Source organism: Lonchura striata, chromosome 3 (assembly GCF_050655825.1).
Source record: "Lonchura striata isolate lonStrDom1 chromosome 3, ASM5065582v1, whole genome shotgun sequence".
In the NCBI taxonomy this organism is placed as follows: Eukaryota; Metazoa; Chordata; class Aves; order Passeriformes; family Estrildidae; genus Lonchura; species Lonchura striata.
The window spans coordinates 94472362-94492562 of NC_140705.1; the positions used below are offsets into that span (position 1 = coordinate 94472362).

The 20201-nt window shown below is 42.0% G+C and overlaps 1 long non-coding RNA gene across 3 annotated transcripts in view; it reads right to left on the reverse strand.

The window, feature by feature from the left end:
• Positions 1-20201, reverse strand: part of LOC146768019 (uncharacterized) — a 110901-nt gene that overhangs the window by 73007 nt on the left and 17693 nt on the right. For all 3 annotated transcript variants that reach the window (XR_014953957.1, XR_014953956.1, XR_014953955.1), the window contains exon 2: positions 1082-1197. This is a non-coding gene — a long non-coding RNA (uncharacterized LOC146768019). The remainder of the gene's footprint in view (positions 1-1081; positions 1198-20201) is intronic.

Sequence of the window (20201 nt, forward strand, 5' to 3'; positions counted from 1 at the left end):
CTATAAGCTTATTTTTAAGTGCTCTGTTTTTTGCCTTCTTCTGGAAGAAAATTAGTTTTAGTCTGTAGACTAAATATTTGGTCAGAATTTACTGATTACATCAAATTTCTGGGGGAAAAGAAAACAATTCCCTTTGGAGTTTCTGCATCTATACAGAACACAGTAATATATTTGTTAAGATAGTAACATAGTGTCATATTTAAAAGTTGGTAACAGGTGAGAATGACCATGGCTCTGAATTATCAGTGTGTGGTTGTTTCTTTTGCACAAAGTTCAGCATTCACTGAAGTTTGCTTTGGGGCAGCATTTAAAGTGAGTACAGGACTGACTTCAGCAGGTTAGAACCCAAATTTGATACATTTAATATTTTCCTTCTAATATACCATGATCTTATTTTAAAATAATCCCCAGAATATTTTATTTCCTAATTTTTCTGCTGCTGCTTTCTTTTTACATGCCCTGGTCCTCCACTTTATACCTCGCATGCTTGCATTCCTGCCCTGCTACAGGCATTTCCATGGGCTATTCCTAAAACAAAACACAATTCCATACACTGTATCCAGTGGTACATCTCTGATTCCCAGGGCCGGGAGAAAACAACTTGGGCAAAGATGCCAAGTATTTCACAGTGCTCTCCCTGCTCTATCATGTCTTTGTGGCCAGGTGGAAGCATCTCTGTAATCTGAAAAGAGCTGCAAGACTCAGCCAGCCATGCAAAACCTTGCCTGGATGTGGCTGAAAATGCTTGTGCAAACCCTCAGGAGATCAGAGGTTGATTTGAGAACCCCTTTCTGCCTCTGAGGAAGAAATGCAGTTGTTCACCCAGAGTCTGGGCCCCCTCCAGTGCCTGAGGGATCCGGAGAGCAGCATTTCACTGCTCACTGCAGGAGCCTCAGGGCTCTTCATGGCCTCTGACAGTGACCAAGAGCAAAGGCTTCCAGGAGAGCACAGAACCAGAGAGCAGCAGACAGAGCTGCTTCCCAGTCCCCAGGGATGCCTCAAGGAGGGATCTCTGAGCTGCCTCCCTCCCGGCCACTCTGCCTGCCCATCTCCCTCCCACCAGAGTATCTCATGGACTCACCAACGAGCAAAGGAGGATCCAAGGCTCTTTTGTTTGTCCTTTTTCTTCTAAGATATTTTCTTGAGACCTTCATGGGCAGAAAGAGAGGAAGCCAATTGCTTGTGTCCATTGCTGCTCTGTAGAGGAGAAAGTGGAGAATCACAAGGGAACAAATGTGCAGTGGAAAGGGGTTGATGACCCAGAACTAAACCACAGGTGACAAAGGCAGTGCCATTGTGTGTGTTATAATCAGAGAAGAATTCTGAAATTAGGGAAAAAAAAAAATAAAAAACAAATAAAAAAAGAAAATAGTGAAATAAAATAGTGAAGAACAAGAACACAAGGTGCCATTGCTTACTCCAAAGCCAAATGCTCAAGCCAGCTGTAGAAGGAAGAGTCACCTCACTGGCAGCAATACCACACTCACAGACTTTGATCTGTAAGTTGATCACCCACTATTCTATTGGTAATTACTCAGCTCAAGACTATGGAAGTGAAGATATAAAGTGATACATATATATAGGGAATTAATTTTAGAGCATTTTAAGGAATAGGTATTATTTCAGGAATATGATTCTTTGTGTCCACTATCCTGTACCTCATTTATGCACATCCCTTGCACACTAATAGGCTTGAGGAAAACCTTGATACTTTTGAAATGCAGAGAAGGAGGTTTTGGCCTACTGTTTTGGGTGTTTAGGATGATATTTATTATCCAGTCCACTCCAGTTCTGTTATTCTTATTGTCTACTATCATCTAGTTTGAAAAACCTATAAAATAGGATTTATTTCATTAAACTTCAAAATGATAGAATAATTAAGATTTTTATTTCATTCCATTTTCATGAACAGTCAGGAATATACCTGAGTGCATCTATCTCAGATTTTATCACTTGAGTTAATTAGCTTAATTTGAACGAAGTTACCACATCAATAAAGAGCTGGATGTAGATTCCAAATATCACTTCCAGACCAGTAAAGCTGGTGGTTCATCCTAAGGCTCTGCCCTGGGCACCAGATATGCCCACCCAAATATCCCAAATATCTATCACCATCACAGATTGCCCCAGAGACCCTTTGATGGATGAATGCCACCTGCTCATTTTCCTACTCATTTCCCTCCACTCCACCAATTTTACCTTTATCATCAGATTACTTTCCTTCTATGGGGATAGCAATTCTACCCCAAATTCAGTATCTTTATTTGAGCCACAGCCAGAACTGTGAGAATATCTTCAGAAGTTCACAATTCCTAACACAACTCCCCAGCTAAACCTGACTGGTACCAGTACAGGAAAACACCAGGTATAAGACAAAGGCAAAGATGCACTCACCAAGTTAAAGGGAACAACTCTTCTGTTTAATAGTCACTATTCAAAGTACTCAGGTGCTAATGTATTTTACCTGGGGCCTGTACAAGAAAGGGTTTGAGCTCCACCTGGAGACATTAGAGCACAGCTGAAAGGAGCGACAGGCTGGCAGAGCACCACACTGTCCTTCTCATACCTACCCAAGGATCAAGCAGTCAGATCTCATCCTTTCCATCTGTCAACGTGACAGCCCAGTCATCCCCAGAGGCTTCCTTGAACTCTCACACTTCCCACACAATGGGGTCAAATAACAATTACTTCAGTTAATGGCATCTACAACACACCTGATGACAGCACCATTTCCAACAACACCCAGCAAAGAGATAAGTTCTGTGAAGAGACAGAGCCTGGTGCTCATAAACCAAACAAATTGCAAAATGTAGGCCAAAGGCTGTCTAGCTGCCAGATTTCACATCCACTGGGCAGCCTGGAGGCACATGGAGTAGCCACCAAATCTGACCTACACCCAGACAGCATCAGCTCACAGCCTGGGAAAGAAAAATGGATGTTGCAACCACCTGACTGTCAAAAGGGGTTTCATTACAGAATTTTATCTGGGAAAGATGTGATCTGAGCAGAACAGAAGATGCTTAGAAGTAGTTTCAAAGAGAAAGTGACCAATTGTTGCAGGGAAGATTAGGGAAAGGGAAGCAAATGTGGGATGGGCACAAGGAGGAAATGGGATGTAAGACAGGTTGAAAAACTCGGAGAACTCACATGAAGAACAGAGGGCAACATGAGGGTAAGAATAGCTTAAAAACAATGTGAGGGTAGGGAGGCAAGCAAGATAGGAAGAATAACAGCATAGCAACCTTTGTGCTCTACTTTCCTCTAACTGACAAACAAAAGGAAGGGGGGCTCTTGATCTTGGACCTAGGTGTCCTTGAATCCCACAGGGCTTCTGTTCCCTTTTGCGAGCTGGACTTAGGAAAGCACATCCATGTGACACTATACTCCTGTCCTGCATGTCCTTTCTGTGCTGTGTCCCTGCCCTTGGAAGACCCCTGAGCCCAGCCCCTGCAGCTCCACAGACTTAGATCTGGCAAATCCTTTCCCACATGTCCTAGACTCAGTTGCACACTGAAACCATGTTTCTAATTAGAGAGTTAATTCCCAAGCATTCACCTCAGCTCTGGCACATCTCTGTCAGGAGGGAAAAATGAGAGCTGCTTTCAGCAGCATCTGAACTCCACTAGCCAGGGGTCAGCTCTTGGGGTCAGGGCAGAAGGGGCTGCAAGAGGCAGGCAGAGAGGGACCTGAATCAAATACTCAGAGAGTTATCACCACCTCCATAGAGTAAAACAGGCAGGACTTTTCAAATAGAATACCTGGTCTGTGGGGGATTTTGGCACATGTTTCACTACCAGGAGAGTATAAACAGAAGAGGGTAGAGAACACTCGAAAATTACATGGACTTTTCACCCTGCTGTAGCATGAACTGAAAATATGGATGGTAATTACAGCTCCCTGTATTATCCTAACTCTAACAAATAACGATTTTATTCCCATCAGAGAGAAGGAGGGATTGATTTGCAAAGTGAAGAACTGAGTTTGGTTGATTGGACTTTTAAATTCAGGAAAAGACACGTCCTGAAAATCAGAAATTGGTAAATGAATGTAAATCTACATAAGACCTTAATTCCACTCAGTCAGAATGATGCCTCAGGACTCCCTTATCACTTTACCGTGACTCTGCTTTTGAGCTGAACCCATCATGAGCCAACATCCCCAGACCTGCAGGCTGCCACTTTCTGCACAGACAGAGCAGCACAGCTGCTGAATGCAGAGCACTCTGTCCCTCCTACAGCTCCACAGCTTTTTGCATGCAAGGCCACTGATGCTGCACTTTCCTTGCTCCGATCACACCAGCGGCCCCTGATCCCTCCCCACCCAACTGCTGGCACTCCCTTGGCCAAAAAAGTGCCATGCCTTCCTATTTCCACAGCTGTGGTGAAATTGGAAAAGGCAGACTTTTTCTTTCCAGGGACCCACCAACATCTTTCCTGGCACAGTGGTCAGGCAGAGGGTTGTGGCTTTCCCAGATCATTTCAAGTGGAGCTGCTCCAAAGTGCCTACTCGCTATGCAATGCAGCTGGTGTGCCTGCTGCTGCCAGGTTCAGGGAGGCCAGCTCACATTTGCATCGCTATGCTTTGCTACTGGTCTTGCAGAAATGTGGTATTTATAGGTACAGACCTTTGGGAGGACCCAAGTTTGCTGAGATATTGGGCAGAGTCAGCTAAGTTTCTTATGTGATCTCATTTGAAACTTGCTTGTAAAAGAGTGTAGCAAAAAGTTTTATCACATATTAAGCTGTGTGAGTTTGCAGACTTTTAAGACCTAATATATGGGGGGGGGGGGGGGCAGGAAAGAAGCAGTGAAGGGAAGAGCAAAATAAATTATAATGAAGTCTGAAATGCAGTTAGATAGTTCATACACAAAGGAGACGGTTGTGCCAAACTACCCTTCTGGGCACAGCCTTTTCCTGATGCAGCACATGCAGACCTGGAGAGAAAAGCTGAGATTTAAATTATTTCCTAATTAAATTAGGAAGAAGAGTTTAAATGCAATTTACATGTGCATTGCAGAAGAAGGGGCTGGAGGCATGTTTCAATTCGAGAGCCATATGAGCCCTGGCTGGGAATTGCTGCTCTTGGGGCATGCCTGGTGTGTAATACCCCAGGAGCTGTCACCTGGGCTGAGGGTGTCACTGTGCTGCCACAAGGCAAGCAATTGATTTGGTCATTGAATATCCCCCTGTTCCAAGCATCACCCATGGTGCAGGATGGTAGTGGTGGTAATTTTTGCATTAGAAGCACATCACCAGTTTCCTGAGGGTAGAGAGGGGAATTAAAGCCAAGTGCCTCCATCCTAAGCATTTGTGAATAAAGACTCTTCTTTCCCTATAAAGCCTTCAAAAAGCATTTCTACCCCCGGGACTGCCCCCTTTTCTCTTCAGAGGCACTGTGTGATGTTTTGTGTTGTGAAGCACAGCGCTGGGTACTGTCTGTCAGGTCATGTTAAGCTAAAGGAGTGGCCTGCAGCAGAGACTCAGAGCAATTCCCAATAAATTGTCAGCAAACAGGAAAGCAAGGGCTGCCCATAATTTGAATTTCATGCCAACTCGTCATGGAAATCTTATGTGACAGTTTGATGTGCCCAAGAGCTTGCTCAAATAGATGCCTGCATCCTCAGAAATTCTGTATTAGCTGCATCTTGTTGCCCACACATCTTGCTGGACACTTGCTGCACAGCTTAACATTGCTCTCCCATGAATGTTTGAAATGAAAGCTTCATCAGTAGTTTAGAGGGCCCAGCTCCTAATTGTAACAGCTGTGTACAAGTGCAAAGCTGGAACTGAGCTTTAACTTGGCAACAGGAAAAAACAAATCGAGATTACTTTGTCCTGGCTTAAACAAAGCATGTGCATGCCATCCCTCTGGGCTGCCACTCTGGTTTAGGCTCTGGTGCTACCCAGGAGAGCTTCTTCTGGCATCTCCAGGACACAGATACTTCTGCAGCATCTGCTCCAAGTCTGCAGGAGCTCTATCCAGCCCAGGTCATATTGAAATCCCACTATTCACAAGGGAGAAGAAATGAAGGTGACAGAACCTGTCACCTGCTGGGAGAAAACACCAAGGCTGTTGCAAGGAGCCATGGTCTCTAAACCCAGGGGTCTGTTATCAAGGACTTTCTTGTGGGTAACATGGCCTATGAGAGCTTTTAACATGGATTTAAAGGAGAATAATGAGGGGGTTTATGAATTTTTACAGGAAGTGTATCCAAGAATGAAAGGCAGCATGGGAGAAGACAGGGAATCATTTGCAGCACCAGTAAGGCAAAGATATTGGAGGCTGCTGCCTTGGGCAGGAGAGGCAGGAGGGACATCTTAATGAGAGATAGTACTTAAGGGTAAGATCTGTCATTTGCTGGAGTGGGGACACATAACAAGTGTATTTACTGCTTGGCAGCAAAGGGAGAGCTGTGGAGAAAGACAAAATGAAATACATAGCCTAAGGGGTTGGTTAAGAAAATTCTCTCTGCCACAGCACCAGGGACTGATAACCTGCAGGATGTAAATAATGGGGAGTGCTTTCCCATTTTGCACACCTTACATGAATGAGAATGAAACTGAGGGTCTTTCACTCAGAAAAATCCCTGATGAATTCTGTCCTTCTCACACCATTTCACAGGACATCTAGAACACCCCCAGGACACTCTGGTTGGTTCTCCAGACTTTTTGGGTTATATCTATTCAAGCTTTTAATTCCAGCATGAGCAAATACTCCAGGTTTCATTTGCTGAAAAGGAGCTACCAGTGGCCCATTCCAGCCAACATTTGTATTCACTGCAACCTGAACTCCTTTTTTGGCCACCAGTTGATCAGCTAGTTCAGGGAGAAAGCAAATCTCAAAACCATCAAGAACCTCTGACCAAAACACTCAGAGATCCTTCCAGCTTTTTACACCACCACCATAAATTAAATTCACAAGCCAAGTTAAATGATGACTTGACCTCAGCTGGCACTTTTTCTGAACTTTTACTTATGGAAAAAATCCAGCAGCCTCAAGAACAGATCTGAAACTGGACTTCCAGGCACAAATACAGGACTACTGTTACTGCTGGGATGATTTCTTCTACACCTAATTGTTCCTGAAAAATGAGACACCATGTGCACCTAAAGGTGAGAGTGCATCTGAGATAAATGGCAATCTCTGATCTCTCCTGCTGACACAAGGCACAAAGTATGTGCCACTCTTTGTTCAAGACAATAAGCAGAGGGCAAGTGGCAACTCCTCCTTTTTCCAGGAAATACAGAAGGTGTTTTTGTCTCACACTGCCAATGAACAGGTTGAATCTGTTTATGATGCCTTGTAGAAGGCAGGTGGTATCTGCTCGGGGTGCCAAGGAACAGGTAAGTGGCATCTGCTCATCATGCTACCCAACTGTGGGTCAATTAGCATTAGGGTGGATGTTTAAAATGCTTTAAAATGTTGAAATTAGAAGCCAATTATAAATCAAAAAAGAAAAACGAAGAAAAATAAAAGCAAGAGTTTTATCCCTAATTTTTTATCTCTGACAGTTTGGAGACCATCTCACTGACATTCCTCAACTTATTGCAGGTTACTGTCAAAACCAAACTCCTTTAGGGACACCTCCTGCAAAGTTTTGTCACACAGCTGCACTGATGAACCCAAGAAACTGAGCCAAGGAGCAGTGTCTGTGGAGACAAAATACTGCAGGACTTGCAGAGGGTAATGTGGTCTGGTCCCTCTCTGCATCCCCTTTTTTTTCATAGTTTTGACATATGAAAACCCCAAATTATAAACATAGCTCATGTTTTTCCTTCATGGTAGTAAAAGCAGAAGTCCATAAAGAGGGAACCCAGTGCTTTCTTAGTGACATGCACTCTCATTAATGGCCTTCAGACAAACTCATATCCTTGGACAGAATCTAATTTTCCCACATACCCTCTCACAAGAGCAGAAACAATGTGAGAACACTTCGGGCAAAATTATACTGAGCAATAATTTTTTTTTTTCAAAAATCAAAATTGAATATTTCCCTTGGTAGCCAAAGCTGCACTTCTAGGTTATTTAATTCTTTTCTAGCAGTACCAGTTCCTTTCACCAGCTTCCCAGGCTGTTTCCAGAAGGATGGATACACTTATTCAGCTTGCTAAGGTTTGAGCACCTTGCATTGCCTACCAGATCTCCTCTTTGTGTGTTTCAGCTCTGGCTGGGGCTCACCCAAACACCTCCCAGGGCTCATTTGGGAAGGGGCAGCTTGTTCCTGCCCCAGTACCAATGGGCTTACACTGGGAGAAGACATTTCAGCAGACATGGCATTTAAATACAGGCCAAAAAGGAGTGGAACAAATGCTACACCAGTGATTCAGGCAGTCAAACACTGCCTCTTCATGGCCAATAGTCCCTTTGGAGGCTGCAGGAGGCTTCAGCCAGTGCTGGAGGTTACTGGTGAGGAACAAAGCTCAAGCCCAGTTATTAATCCCGTTGGTCTTATAAGATCACACAATCTCTGTGCCAAGACGCTAGAGAAGCCCACTCAATTTCTGAGCCCCTAGAAGAACCACCCAGGAGAAATATTTATTACAGTGAAAACAAACTCCCATAGACTCTTCCATTTCTACTTCAAAAACATGATTAAAAACTGGAAGCAGCCTCCCAGTTTGGAGGGTTGTATAAACTTTCAATCTTTTAATTACATGTTTTATATGTTATCAAAACCACAATTATTTCAGGGGATGGTTAAGGCCCTGACTTGTAATGTTAGCTCAGCTCACCACCTTTTCAGGACTATAAGAACAGACAGATGGCTCATTCTTTTGATTAAAGATAAGAAAAAAGTGAAATTAGCTTAAGCCTTTAGGTTCTGAGGCAGATTCCTTCCTGACCTGTTCTCACACCTCTGCTACAAGGCAATCCAGATCTACATTTAATAAGGAAAAACACATTAAATTTTACAGGTTCAGTCCACTGTTGGATAGACAGCCAATATAAGGCTAAATAGAGCTGACAAAATTGAGCAGAAGCAGCATTAGCACATCCTTTTCATGAAACATCAGCATGCACCAGCTCTGGTAGTTTGTGATTTACAGTATAACTGAACATTACCTGTATTTGACAAACACACATTTGAGGCATCAGCTCAAATGAATTTCAATGCCTTCAGAGGAATAACTCCATTTATTGTTCTCTTAGTCTTTGAATACACATGTCCTCATCAAGTGAGCTACACCAAGCGTTCTTGAATGTGATGTTTCCTCATGACTGTACAGCAATAATTATTGCTATGGAGTGGAAGCAATTCTGAAAGATGCTTTGAAATTTTATGGTGCCGATTATAATTATGTGTTCCCAGCAGTTTAGGAAGAAAACAGGTCCTTCAGCCTGATATCAGCTCCTGTCACCCTCTGCTCCCAGCCTCAATGCTCTAAACACACACAGACACACTCAAATATACAGGAAACAAATCTTATTATGCCAGCAGGAGGTCCAGGGGCTCTGATTTTTAGATCTCTAAGATGCTATCTGGGGACTGAAGGAATATGTGAAGAGAATAGCAAGTTGGAGTAGCAAAGGTATTTGAAATCCCTTGTATGAGCTGATCAGATCTTTGAGGAAGGGCAGCATATTGCTTCCTCTTTTTCTGAGGTTTGCCTGTTTGCTGCGCTGCAAGGTGTGTCATACATTTTGGAGGAAAGGAGGAATGTAACCTGAGCTCTTGCCCAGAGCTGTTCTGAGCCATGGCTGCCTCCCCTCTGCAGGATCACAGGGTGCAAAAAAGTCCTTGGCCTCCCTTCCCTGTCCATAAAATACTCTTCCTGCTTCCTGCCTTTTTCAGGGGTGAGTGGAGAGAACAGGAGACCAGAAGCTGTCATGGTTCAAGCTCTCTGGAAGAAATCACAGCATGAGTCAAGCTCTCCCACCACTCCCAGAATTACATCTCTGCTTGCAATGATAGGGCCAATATTATGCTTCCACACCTCCCAAATACCAGAAAAATAAACTTGAGCAATCCAAAGCTAAATGGAAATAAAATGCAGGCTTTGTGCACACAGTGAATTATTTATATATTAAAAAAGAGCATTCTTTGTGAGCTGCTGCTGCATTCAGCTTGGATTTCATATAACCCAAAAAAAAAATTTAAGCACGCTCATTTATATGCTTAACAGCTATTCATTGCAGCCATGTTGATTTCCCATGATGTTTGATATTGGCTACAACAAAGTTTTGTCTGGACAGATTAGTGCAAAAGGATTGTTCTTTATGCAAGCATACGTTTATCTCTACATGAAAAAAAAATTCAGCCTGCAAACAAGATCATATGTGATTAATTATTTAGCAAATGCTATCTCCCAGTCTTCCCATTCGAGAATTTAAAATTACCCAGCCAGAATCCAGAAACTACTCTGTTTAAGGTAGCTGTTCTGTTACACAAAGGTAACAGGAGACAGTGAGACTGAACTGTCTGAAATCAACATAAAATCTTTAGGCACTTATCTCACACCGGGAAAAAAACATTTAAGAATACATTGACATAAAAATCCTCTCATTTCAGCAGTGCCATGGCTGCAAAAATCCAGGAATGCTGATGCCATGTAAGTCATTACTGCAATATGGCATGACACATTTTTCTGCAGTGCTGATGAAAAAGCAGGATTGTCACCCACACATTTCTCCACCTCTCATTGCCAAGGGTACCAAGTCCTGTGTTTCCACATGCAAATTCCTTGACACCGACTGTGACTTGAAGTGTGCATGGAGCCACTTGCCAAGCCCAGCTGGAGGGAAGCCACCCCTCTACTCACCATACAAGTGGGCTGAAACTGCACAAGAACCACCACATATCTACTCCCATGTCCATGAGCTGCCAGATGGGCACATATCCAGGCACTGCCTGCACTCCTCACACTGGGAGTTGGTTTCTCTTTTCAGCCTGTACTACATCTGTACTAACATCTGTCCTGCAGGACAAACCTGCTTACCACGTCCTGCAGAAGTTGGATCTTGCTGCCCCAAAGCTGAAACTAGGGGGATTTTTCTTAAGGATGACCCTCAAATTCATCCCAGGTTGAACCACCTGGCAGAGTTATCTGCATTAGTACTTCTCCACATTCCCTAATCTGATCAGTTTTTGTGGTTTGTAACACACCAAATAAATTATTTCAGATTAAAAACCTCCACAGTGAAAATATGTCATTACTGTGTAACTCTGTGATAGTAACCTTTGTGATAGTAACCACATTTGTGGTAGAAATTACCTCTAACCCTGAAAAATGAAATCAAGGAATTATACGTAGAATAGTTTTATAGTCAGGAAAAAGGCTAACAGTCTCAGGATATTAAAATCGAGTTTTGATGGTTTTTATTTCTGTCTTAGAAGTAACTGCCTTTTGTCAGAAATCCTGGTTGGTTGTCATCCCAATGTCCATTTCCCCATCCTTTTAACTTATCAGAAAATGACATGGGTTTTTAAAGCTGTATGTTTTCCAAGTTTGGTCCAAATTCTCATTGATAACTATGAAAATTAAATGTTTCTTGGGTGACCATTGATGCTTCACAGGCGCTTCCCCAGAAGGGAACTAACCAACCATTTGATTAATTTCTCTGTCACCACTAGAAGCAGCTGTTCCTTTCACTGGTTAGGATGAAAGCTTAGCAAAAACCCATTCTTGGGGGGGACAAAAAGGGCTTACCTCTTGAATACATGGTACTGAGGACAGAGGTTTTCATATCTTCAGAACCACCAGGATTATGGTACTTCCTAAAGTACCATAATCCTGTTTCCATCTTATTTCTTTGGGGGACAGATGGTCACAGAATTTAATGGGGGTTTTTAAAACCTTTAGCAAGTGTTCTTGCTGCTCTGTGCAAATATTGCTACTATTCAGGTAGGTTCGCCCCCATCTAAGCCAAAAAAATGGTTTTCCTCTATAGGAGCAAGAGGGAAAGTTTAGCTGATGTCTTGAGACCATCAGCCATGATAAAACTGATCCCCTGCCCTGGTTCAATTCAGGACACCAGAGCACTCCTTAGACATTTGAATATTACTTCTGCAGGTCTTAGAATAATTCAGTCTTTTGCCTTCCTTCCCCTAAGGCATATTTAATATATCCTCTGTGTAAGTCATTCAAAGGCTCCTAGAAATTACTTCAGAGCCTGTGTGAGGCTCACTGGGCTGCAGAAACTGGCCTGAGGCCATTCCACCTGGTGCTGTGATTCTGCCTGATTTTGCAGTCCAAAATCCACATTGGGTTGGGAACTGCTGGGAATATGTGTCAGTGTGGATGCACAACAGATGTTGAGGAAACTCCTGTAAGCAGAATGGATCTTATGCATTACAGATTTTATTTGCTAAGTTTTAACCCACAGCTCTGATGGGGAGGTTTCTTCCAGAGAGGTATCAACTCTGAATAGTTCTGTTTCTGGCTTTTCTGCAGCCCACAGATATGTAAAAACCACATCAGCCTGCAGATTTCTTTATGGTTTCAGCAGAGACTCTGGGCTATTTATTTGGAAAAGGATTTTGCAGTGGTTTTGAGGGAGCCAGCCATCTGGATACCCTCACTGAGCACTGAACACTGTATAACAAGAAGACACATAGCAAGAGGCATTTCTAAACTTCCAACATGCTGCTTGACGAGAGCTGATCTATCTGCAAGATGTGCCTATAGGATCTATTTGCGCCGTGTCCAAGGTCACATGCAGGCACCTTGATCCAGGCCAAATTCAGGAGCTCTATGAGCTTCGTATATTAATTGTAATTCCTCTCAAATATTTCTAGATGATCCCAGTTTTATCTGGAGCTGGGTCACAAAACTGAGGCGGAAACTGAGCAGCCACACACAACTGCAGCATCAAGGAAAAGCAGAGGGTCCCCACAGGTTGTTTATTCCTCATTCTCCTGCAGAAGGAGCAGGGATTCATGAAATGATCTCCACCTACATGATGAGGATCATGGCTGGATGGTACCAACTCAAGGCATCTCAACACCCAATTTTCAGACCCAGAAGGGCTAGAACCTCCCTGCCCCCTTGAAAAGCTGTACCCCCTCCCCACCTTTGCCAAGCAGATTTCCAGTGGCACAGGCAATGAGGGCACCACCAAGTGCCTAGACAGGTACAGGAGCCATGGTGACAGAAGGCTGGAGCTTGTGCAGCTCCAGCTGAGAGCAATAGTCTGGGTGTGCTGAAAACCAAACTCCCATGCCGCCAGCTGGGTATGCAGATGGGGATATTTTTAACCTCTTTCCCTGAATTGCATTTTATGATCAGTAAAGTGGAGTTATTGCATGTCCAGGTGAATGACATAAAAATAAGTACCTTAATATTTGTGAAGCATTTAGGTACAGTAGCAATGAACATTAAAGGAGAGCCCAGGAAGAAAATAACAATTGTTTGCTGAGTAAGGTGTGAGTGGTGTGTGCAAGTAATTCATGGGACTGCTCAGGGAACAATGAGAAAAATAGAACAAGCAAACACCCACTCTTTCTTTGAGCACCCCTCTTCCATGCACTGAAGATATGGAGAACCTGCAGAAAAATAGTGTGCAGGCATGTACACATTGCACAGAAACTCAATATTTGTATTTGGACAGGCAGTCTAATTCTCTAACTTCTTTTACAGGAAGGGGACTTAAAATAGCAGAGTAAGCAGGTGAAATGACAGAAATTATACCAGACAGATGTCTTCATCACCCCTAAAACTGTTTTTGTCCATCCATCCCACAAATACAGCATTGCAGCACTTCAGTCCTCAATAGTATAGAAATAAGTTTGCTTCAAGTTCAGTTTTCTGTCACAAATTAATATAATTTAGTGCTCTAGACAGCAGAAAAAAAGGTGGAAAGAGACTTGATTTTAAAAAAACTTGTGCTATGTCCATTGTTGCTGAAGGAGTTCAAGGGTGCCAGTGTTCAAGGACTTTTGGAAAAGCAACTCTATATAGAGAAGAAATGCTCCAACATACATCAAGATTTTTTTCTTTGCCTTTCTAACTGGGTACAACATGTATTTGTACTAAATATTTTGTGCTTTGAAGTGCCAACTTCTTGTATTTGCTGATGAAATAATACAATTCTGTTGATCTAGACATCATTAATTTAGGTTATTCCATTGGAAAAAAATGCTGGATTTGCTCAAATATTTTATCATCAAGCATTTAACATATGCTGCAGAAGGAAATCCAAACTAGATATTAGTGCAGGAGACAGATCTGAAAGAGCAGGTGCTCATGTTCTGTTCTGAGTCATTAAAATCAGTGGAATTGCTGGGATTTATTTCAACAGGACCAGGCCAGCACATTCATAGAGGAAGGATGGCTTTATGCAAAAGGGACCCGTAGACCCATTCTCTATTTTTAGTCCTGACACAGAGCCTCATTGCAATCCTGATTTAAGTCACCTAATCTATGGTGCAGCAATATTAATCTTGTGCTTTATAAGCTCACCTGGCTCCACCACAAATTACTGTAAACCCTTTTAGACGACTTAACATGTTTCTGGCTTTCAGTGATCACACTCAAATCCACAGGCCAGGAACAAAACATATTGCAAAAGCTCAAAATCCAAGGAAATGTGGATAGTGCAGGAAGAAACACCAACAGCTAATGCCAAGAGGTGCACACAATTTTCCTTCTTTGGGATCTTTCAGCCTCCAAACTTTGTCACCTTCCCCACAGGACACATTTCCCATGAAATTCCTGTTGGCCCCAGTCAGGCACAGCTCTTACCAAGTCTGATCTCTTCCCCACTGCATCTCTGCAGAGCCAGGCACAGCACAGCCACTGAAACATGATTTGAGCAGAAGCACTTTGTGTGCATGAGAGCCTGAAAAGTCCAGCCTTAGACCAGTTTCATCGCCTGGAATGTTAGTATTGATATCAACAGGAGGGACACATAATGCTGAAGTTCTCATTCAAAGCCACAGCACCTTCCCATTTTGATTTTGTAATTTTTCTTATTTTTTTTAAATACCACTAGATTTTGTTGCATTTATTCACTGTCCCTATTGCATACAAAGTCCTGATCATGTAACTCTCTAACTCATACATGACTCAATCCACCTCAAATCATAGTATTTCCACAAAAGTCAGTGCTGAAAAATGATCTGGCTCTTAGTCCTCCCTGGCATCAGAAACTGTAGAGTTGTACTGGAATGACCCTTGGTCTGTATTTTCTTTATAGATTTAACATGAAACTGCTCCTTCCAGGACACTCCAGAGTCTCCCATATGCCAGTACTCTAACTTCCAGATCTGAATTGCTGCAATACAACTTTATGAGAAATTTAAACCAGTTCACTGGTTGTTATTCATTGCACAGCAGACTCTTGGAGTTTACTGGCAGGTTCACAGACAGGACTCTCCATCCTGCATGCTCTCAGACACATTTCTCTGCTGAATTTGATGAGGCTCATCCAATTCCCTTCTAAAGAGTGGTTCCTAAATGGTATTTATTTGTTTTTCTGCTTATGAACAGTTTGAAATTCAAATATTTTCCTAGGGAAGCAGTAGATATATACCCTGTTGAGTTTTGTGCAGTAAAATTAAAAAGAGCTTATTTTAAACTTATAATGGTGGTGTTTGTGCTAAAGAGAAGTAAATTATTAAATGAAGGTAACCATAAATCTGTCAGAGTAAACTATAGAAACCATTGCCATAGGGTGGTAAAATGGCTGTGCATTGACTATTGTTTTACTATAACAGCTACCATTAAACTGCAGTTTTATCACCACCATTATTGATTTATTTTCCTGAACTTCCAGAATACAGCCGTGTTAAAATCTTAATTCAGATTGTATTTCTTCTTTGTTGGCACTGAAAGAAGAGTATCAGGATTTTCCCCTTAGGTCAGAGGTAATTGTGTCACTCACACTAGGCTGCAAAGAGCCCAACAAAATAATATCTGAGCTTTCACCTGGAGGTGAAACTCTGGGCAGGAATTACCCCCTCAGTCAACACAGAAAATGAATGTGTTGAGTGTTTCTGCCATGAAGCAGGGACTAGGCTGTGACTTCAAAGGAGCTCAGTCACCACAGATGACCAGCTGAGTTCAGCCTGGACACCTGCTGACCAGGCTGACCAGAAACCTGATAATACCAGCCAAAATTATCCCTATCTGTGACACCTGACCTTGTCAAAAAGGGGCAGTGAAAGGGCCCGGTCACCCTGCCAGCAAAGCCTTGTGACACACTTGGCACCTTGAGGGGCGTTCTTGGAGGTTTTCTAGATTCAACTAGCCAAGCTGGAAATGGATGCTGAGTTCCCAAGGTCAGCTTCTGGAGAAACTCAGAGCACCAAGAGAAAGGTTAAATTTGGTCTATCACACCTAAGCTTTGCAGAGCTGTAGACCAAGCAAATAAATCAATGCAGAAAAAAAAGATAATTACCCAACTCTGTCATAAGCCCTTCTTTTATATAAACACTGATGGGTGTGGGAGGAGTCTTCCTCTATTCATCCATAAGCATATTATAAAAAATTCCCATTTAAACCACCCTAAATTTTCTATTAACAATGGCAAGGCCAGCAGTGTATCTACACAAACAGAAAAACTAATGAGAAAAAGCCAAGAGCGGGGTCATCAGATGATAGATCTCTCTACTGCTGTAAAAGAAAAAAAAAAAAAAAAAAAAAAAAAGGTAGCTGGCTAGATAGGAGAGAAAACTGCTTTGCCTTTGCCACTCTTTCTATTGCAGTGCCCTTTATATATGCAGGCTGAGAGGAATGCATCATAAAAGGTGACATTTTATAACAGCAGTTTGTAAATTTTACAGAAGCTTACTGCCTGTAAATCACACAGCTTATACCCTCACTGACTTTATTACTACAAACCCAACCATGGATAAACTCCATGCCAGTTTACTTTAAATTTATCTTTTTTATTCAGACCTAACTGAGGTCTTTTAATATTCCTTTTCTTCTAATGATAAAGCTATCCTGATAATCTTATTTCCTTGACAGACATTTTGAAGGACTCTATTGTATCTTGAAAAAGCAATTCCTGGTTTGAGTAGTTCCTATCTTAGCATGTACTTCTGCTGTCAAAAGATGTGCTTTTCCTCTTTATTTCAATTATGTGTATTTATTCATATTCCAAATCTTCTCATCACCTTACCCTTTGACTTGCTTCCCAGCCAGACATCACAGAATGGTTTTTACAGGATCTCTGCACAAACCTGTCCTTTATTTGGTAGCATCCACATTTATTTCATAGCAGAGCTACACAATTTACTCTCCCATCTGTGCAGTGGATATTTTCATGGGTAATCTTCTCAGGCATTAATGGAAACCAGTGGCACAAATTCCTTGTGCTTCAGTGAGAGTTTTGTGAGTTATCTTGTTTTTCCAAAGAGCTTCAAGGAGCAGAGTACCCCAGCTGATGAGCTTCCCTCTCTTTTCAGCAGTTCTCATTCTCTGCTTATGGTCTTGTCCATACTTCACTTTCAGCCCTAATAAAAGTCAAGGCTAAATTCTGCTCAAACCTCTGTTTCAAGGGAACACCACACTGTGTGGAAACCAGTGGACAAAGGTATTTAAAGGTATTTCCTCAGAGTAGTTCACAATGCAATTACTGAAAAGTTGAGACCGATTTTCCTTGGCAAGTTGAGCAGGATTTGCAGTCAGGTTAGGTGTAGTACTCTCACCTGGAGCTCAGGAAGGTGTTGGCTGTGCCAAGGTGTTGATTGCAGTGGAAATCTGTCAACATGGAGCAGCAAGTGACGTGGCCCCTCTTCAGGCTCTGCAGCTGGCTTCGTGCCTGCTTGGATTCACATCCCCTTTTTAGCAAGGATGCAGTGAAGTTCCCCCGATACACCCTGGCTGACACTGAGGGTTTGCACCAGAAGCTGGCTGGTATCCAAAGTCTTTCAAAACTCTGAACAGCACCTCGAGGCTCCTTTTGGGCTCATGAAACCCTTTGCTCCTTTGCTACAGAGCCTCTGAAGTTTTGGGGAAGTTGTTTCATCACATGGATGAAACCATCTCCCCTTGTGCCTGTTCTAGCCAGCAGCATCAGACTTAAAATTCAATTTTATAGTGCCTTGTTGTCTTTTCAATTATTTACCAGGAATAGGGGGTGACTTGACCAAAATAAACATAAAGTCACACTTTCTCCAAGAGAACAAGAAGCTTCAGCATGTTGAGCTTTGCAGTTTCATGGCCCCTGCACAAACAATAATAATTTGTTAAGATAATTGAGATTTCTGCTACAACTTTGGAGTATAATGGCTTAAATACACCTTAATGTGAGATTGAGATGTTTTTAAACAGGTTTTTGGTCCTACATATGGAGAGAAAGGCCTGCTGGGATATTGCCAAATCCCAGGAGTTGGATTTTTTGGATGCCGAGGTTGAGACCAGCAGATAGATTGCTAGGTTAGCGTACAGTGACTTTCCTTTCTATCATCACATCCATTGACCAATAACCTCAATATCTTGGGAAGATGTATGTCAAGCACAACAGGAATTCCTTTAGTCCTTGTCCACAGGGATGTAGAGTCTCTCTGAATACACCACAGAGGACTATGAAGGTGTTCAGTTAATATTTACTGCTGATGCTGAAATGGAGATTTCATTTCCCAGAAGACATCCTCAAAATATCTACATGCAGAATCCATTTACTTCATCTTTGGTCCTCAGAGATGCATCAACATATAAAGGCATTTAATTGCTGCATTTTAAATGCCCTGCTTGGAGATTAAATATTACATAGAAAAATGGATTAGATAAAACAGAGCACAAATCATTACAATTCCAAAACATAAATCTCTTTGTTACTGCTCTTTTGCTGCTGCTGCAAATTGTTGGCATGTTTTACTGGAGCTCTTTTTGTCTGTTTTTCTTTTAAGGTCTGTACATAGAAAAGAGGATGGAAGATGTAGGTGGAGGGTGAGGGCATTTTTTTGAGCTGGCTACAGTGAGATGAGGAAATATGTTTTCTTTAGAAAATCAGATTTTCACAGGATTCTGGTTCCATATGGGAAATAGAAGGGGTTGGATAATTTGGAAAGGACTTCCTAAAGATATTCCAAAAGAATGAACTTTTGAGATCATCCATTCCATGTGCCAGGACATCTTTTTTAATATGAAATTTAATCAGCATTGTGTAATGACATTACATTTTATATTGCAAATTGCATATTGTAATTACCTAATTACACATTGTAACTATATGATTACACAAATTTGCACCAAAATTCATAATTACACTTAATTACACTAATTGCATCAATCTAAACTAATCAACTACAAAATACAAGGAAAACTCATGAAAACAAAGCTAAAAAAAGGAACATTTTGAGCATGAGCTCACACTCCCGGAATACCCAGAGACACAACATTGCCTTATATCTGGAAATAAACTCATAAGTAGGGATGTGTGGGAAACAATTTCTCCAACCTAAAGATGTTTTTATGCTCTCAAATAAATCAGTCCTGTTCTGAATTAGGGCAGACACACCTCCACATCTTACAAAGATTTAGGAAGGCTGGACTATTGGGGGCTTTTACCCCTTTCTTTATAAAATTACAGGAGACTTCTCATCTGCTCCAGATGGAAGGGATTTGGCTTGAGTGAACTGCCAGTTTCCACCAGAAAAGCAGATACATTTGGATGCCAGCTTCACCAGGAGCAGCAAGTGCTTCACATCCCTTAAAACCTAGTCCTAAATCTCCCACTACAGCAACATGGCTGGATTTACCTTTCTTGTGCTGAGGGCAGTGGTCAGCAGAGAGGATTTAGCACATCCTGGAGCACATCCTTGTTCATTTGAGGCTCATGTGGCAGCCCAAGTCTTAAAATGCGCTTTCTTACAAATTTAACACTGGCACATTCCAACTCCATTAGTCTGGATATGTCCCCACATGATTATAATTTACATTCTTTCCTAATTAGTGGCCCATTTTTCTGCGGGACGTTTATCGTGACTCCAGGAAAGGTTTTAGTCATGGAAACACACACTGCTTTTGATGCATTTTCAGTAATTAAAACCTATCTTACATATTTTTATACATTTCATTCCTTTGGGGAACAATTCCGAGGAAATTGATGATTTCCTGCTGATCAGAGACAAAAATAGGCAATTATAGATCATCCCTTTCTTTCCTTCCCTTTTATCACTTCTGTATTGGTAATTAAAACTGTTGTACTGTAAATATAGCTTTACACATCTCAAATGAAGAAGAGCTGTTGCCAATAAAGCCTACAGTGTGCCCAGGCAGTGTCATGGTGAAAGAAACAGAGAGATGCAGTTC